This window comes from Giraffa tippelskirchi, chromosome 8 (genome assembly GCF_054371585.1).
Source record: "Giraffa tippelskirchi isolate mGirTip1 chromosome 8, T2T-mGirTip1v1.2.pri, whole genome shotgun sequence".
In the NCBI taxonomy this organism is placed as follows: domain Eukaryota; kingdom Metazoa; phylum Chordata; class Mammalia; order Artiodactyla; family Giraffidae; genus Giraffa; species Giraffa tippelskirchi.
The window spans coordinates 144,696,232-144,700,959 of record NC_137282.1 but is presented as its reverse complement, the minus strand read 5'-3'; the positions used below and the strand labels follow the sequence as shown (position 1 = coordinate 144,700,959).

General features: G+C 42.4%; 1 non-coding gene across 1 annotated transcript; it reads left to right on the top strand.

Moving 5' to 3' along the window:
• The first annotated feature begins 4,137 nt into the window (after positions 1–4,137).
• TRNAT-CGU (transfer RNA threonine (anticodon CGU)) lies at positions 4,138–4,210 on the top strand. The gene has a single exon. It is a non-coding gene; the product is annotated as a tRNA-Thr (tRNA).
• The last annotated feature ends 518 nt before the right edge of the window (positions 4,211–4,728 follow it).

Here is a 4,728-nt window from a genome sequence, read left to right as displayed (position 1 = left end):
AGAGAAGAACCAATAATGACAGGAAAAGTTGTTTATTTATTTTTCCAGTTTAACTGAGATATATTTGACATATAATACTATATAAGTGTAAGGTATACAACATAATGATTTGATATATGTATATATTGCAAAATGATTACCATAATTGGTTTAATTAACATCTATCACCTCACAAAGCTACAAATTGTTTTTCCTTGTAATGAGAACTTTTAAGATCTACTCTCTTAGTAACTTTAAAATATACAATACAGTATTGTTAACTACAGTTGTCAAGTTGTCCATTATATCCCCAGAAAGTATATCACTTATAATGAATAGGGAAAGTGTAATATATAGAACTGCTAACTAAAGAAGGGGTTGGAGAAACAGGAATTAATGAGTAAAAAGTAAAGAGAATACTAACGAATATAAGAATAGCAAATCACTACCCTTAGGACTGCTAAAGCACCTTAGGAAGTGCCCCCTCACCCATGGCTGAGATAAAGCACAGAAGGAAGAGCCCTCTATACTTCACCCTACCCCTAGCTAAGATCCAGACCTTGATGGGGAGGCTTGGGCATGATTCACTGAAGAGCAGAGAAATATCAGTGGGGTTGTGCCAGCAAAACTTGCTTGAAATCTGCTGTCTGGAACTTGCTGAAGATCATTCTTCCAGTGTTTCTTGGAAAACTCTTCCTGGAGAGCTGAGAGCTCCTGAGAGCTCTCCACTAGAAAGCACTCAACGGGGATGTTCGGCGGGGAAAGTTGGTGGCTGCTGCTGGCTGCTGAAGTCTGAAGCAGGGGAAAGCCATGCCTGTGTAGGAGGTAGGCCCTGGGGAAGCAGCAGGCCAAGTAATGCATGGGAACCAGGATGCAAATCCCCTTCCTCCTGCAATGATTCTCCACTATTCTCTACTGCAGAGCTTTGGTGCCAATTAAAAGAAAACTATTTAAAGGATTCATACCCATTTCCACAAAGCAGGCAAAAAGGGTGAACTTGGGGCTGAATGACAGTAAATTCATGAGGAGTAGTGGATAATGCAAATTTTGTTACCTAAAAATGGGAACAAACTCTATAGCATGTGACTTTGGGGCTGGACAGCAGGCAGAAACTGGAAAGACCTTGAGAAGAATGTTACTGAAAAGTCTTGAAGACAGTTTCTTCCTGTTGCCTGTCTCACCATATTTCACTGAGTTTATACATTTCTTTAGGTGCAAGAAAATCAGAGGTGAATCCTATACCTAAATATAGGATGAAATCTGTGAAAACTGCAAATCACAGACTTTCTGGGAGTTTCTGATCTTTCTTGAGACCACATCCCTTTCTTCTCTGATACTCAGGTGATGAAGAGGAGCTTCAGCAGAGAGGCCCTACTGGATAGGCAAGGTTAGGATTATGAAGAATCTGAACAAACTGGCTCCTCCAGAAGGCAAGAGGCAGACTTTTCATCCAAGAAGTTTAGGAAGTTGCTGATGAATAATAATGATAAAATTGACCTCACATTTCTTTCACTCCCCTCACTCTCAAGTTCATTAATATGCCCATTTCTTGTTTTGTTGTGTTTCTCTACATTTTTGTTTATGACACTCTAGGTTATAAGAGATCAAATTGCCAACATCTGTTGGATCATAGGAAAAGCAAAAGAATTCCAGAAAAACATCTACTTCTGCTTCATTGACTACACTAAAGCCTTTGACTGTATGGATCACAACAAACTGTGGAAAACTCTTAAAGAGATGGGAATATCAGACCACCTGACCTGCCTCCTGAGAAATCTGTATGCAAGTCAAGAAGCAACAGTTTAGAACCAGACATGGGACAACAGATTGGTTCCAAAGGAGCACATCAAGGCTGTATATTTTCACCCTGCTTTTTTAAAACTTAAATGCAGAATACATCAGGTGAAATGCTGGTCTGCTGCTGCTGCTGCTAAGTCGCTTCAGTCGTGTCCGACTCTGCGCGACCCCACAGACAGCAGCCCACCAGGCTCTGCCGTCCCTGGGATTCTCCAGGCAAGAACACTGGAGTGGGTGAAATGCTGGTCTGGTAAAGCACAAACTGTAATCAAGTTTGCCAAGAGAAATATCAATAACCTCAGATATGCAGATGACACCACCCTTATGGCAGAAAGCAAAGAGGATCTAAAGAGCCCCTTGATGAAAGTGAAAGAAGAGATTGAAAAAGCTGGCTTAAAACTAAACATTCAAAAAACTAAAATAATGGCATCTGGTCTCATCATTTCATGGCAAATAGATGTGAAAACAATGGAAACAGTGAGAGACTTTATTTTCTTGGGCTCCAGAATCACTGTAGATGGTGATTGATGTGAGAGTTGTACCATAAAGAAAGCTGAGCGTCAAAGAATTGATGCTTTTGAATTGTGGTATTGGAGAAGACTCTTGAGAGTCCCTTGGACTGCAAGGAATTAAAACCTGTCAATCCTAAGGAAATCAGTCCTGAATATTCATTGGAAGGACTGATGCTGAAGCTGAAGTTACAATACTTTGGCCACCTGATGTGAAGAACTGACTCCTTGGAAAAGACCCTGATGCTGGGAGAGATTAAAGGCGGGAGGAGAAGGGGACAACAGAGGATGAGATGTTTGGATGGCCTCACTGACTCAATGGACATGAATTTGAGCAAGCTCCAGGAGCTGGTGATGGACAAGGAAGCCTGGCGTGCTGCAGTCCATGGGGTTGCAAAGAGTCGGACAAGACTGAGTGACTGAACTGAGGTCAGAAGAACATTATTTTGCCCATATATGACTTTGGAGAGAGGGAGGTAGAGTGTGTTTTTTTGTTTTTTTTTTTTTTACCCAGTGAGACCTTTAAGAGAATGGGCTGGCTGGCTCTTCATAGATTCTGCAGCCTCTCCTCTGAATGATGGGAGAGCTGTATTCTAGGTTGAGACCAAAGCATAGAAACCGGATTCCCCGCTTCACCAATGAACCTTTATTTTGCTGAGTTGTTTTTAATGAGTTACTTGAATTTGCCGGTAGTCGTGTTGCTTTTGGTTTTGCTTTTTGTTTTTAATTAAGAGTCGTTTTTTAATGAGCCAGCTATCAAATCCTGAAAGTAGACAGGAAAACAATCCTTGCTTTGTATCAGGAGCACAGGGTCTCTGATCTGGGACTGGAGACCTAGGATTTGTGTTTCTTAACATTGTTGCTGTTGCTGGTCTGAGCTGAGTCCCTAAACAGATTTTGTATGTATGTGTGTGTGTGACCCTCGCAGCCCCTTTGCGTGCTCAGTGTCTGACTCAGTGCTTAGCGTGCTCCTGTCTGACTCTTTGCGATCCCATTGACTATAGCCTGCCAGGCTCCTCTGTCCATGGGATTTCCCAGGCAAGAAGAGTGGAGTGGGTTGCGCACGTTTCCTTCTCCACGCAGTTCCTTTACCTGGGTGGAAATTTTCTGATATCTTTGCCACAGCTCCTTTAGACAGAGTTTTTCTATTTGGATTTCAGCCATACCCAGTGGGGAAAGAGAAACATACCACTTTCTTTACGCTCTGGATCGAGGCTTTAAAAGGTATTTCAGCCTCAAAGACAAGGCTACAAACTGAAGCCTCTCTTCGGCTTCAGTTTCAGGGAGGTCGCTCCATTTCCTTCTTCCTGCTGACTTCGTCCTTATCCTCAACTTTCAGTCTCCCTTCTGATAACTGATATCGAGGAATTTGAGACAGATCTCGCGTGCTTTTCCCCAAGGCTCTAAGAAATGAAGCCTGGAAAATCAGTGCGTAACATACTGCAGAGCGGAGGGCGTGACTGTAACAAAAATCAAGTGGCCCCGTAGCCCTCACCCGGAAACCTCGCATCTTAGCAGATGGGCAAGCTGTTCATTCCCCACTCTTGTCAACGTGCAACCTCTTACCCTCGACTGCTCTGGATTTTCAGGCAAAACTCTCAGAGGTGGATTAGGGGTCCTGTATTTCCTTTGACAAAAGCCAATCGAACATGATGTTAAAACTATCAGAGAGTGAGGGAATTTGTTTGACTATCAGAGAGTGAGGTAATTTGTTTGATACATACAAAATCGAAAAGGGGTTGACAGTAGGGTGTCAAATTTTCCAGAAACCAATCAAAATAAAGCAACGAAATCCTAATGATTTCAGTATATAATCTGCTTTAAGACAAGGAGTTAGAAGATTAACTACTGGGGCTCCGTAGCTCAGGGGTTAGAGCACTGGTCTCGTAAACCAGGGGTCGTGAGTTCGAATCTCACTGGGGCCTTGGAGCACTGCTTTTAGGGAAAACACATGACACAAATAAAGTTGTTGTGATATATGAATTCTTGATATCTGAAATTCAGGGGTGGAAGCCTCGTTTGAAATGCCACCAATACAATTAATATCAATATAAGCTTTTTGATGTGAAGAGCCGACTCATTGGAAAAGACCCTGATGCTGGGAAAGACTGAAGGCAAAAGAAGGGGCGGCAGACGATGAAATGGTTAGATAGCATCAGTGACTCAACAGACCTGAGTCTGGGCAAACTCCGGGAGACAGTGTAGGACAGAGAAGCCTGGCGTGCTGCAGTCCATGGGGTCGCAAAGAGTTGGACACGACTTAATGACTGAACAACAACAAGCCTTTTAATAAACCAATTTCTATTGTGATTCAATTTGTTGTAACCTGGAGTCCTGACTAACTTAGGTGCTATAAGCCTAAAGAGATATTGTAATTATTGATTTTATCATACTTACTTAATGGAGTCTAAGCTTCCTGGAAGGCAGGAGTCATATCTTGCTT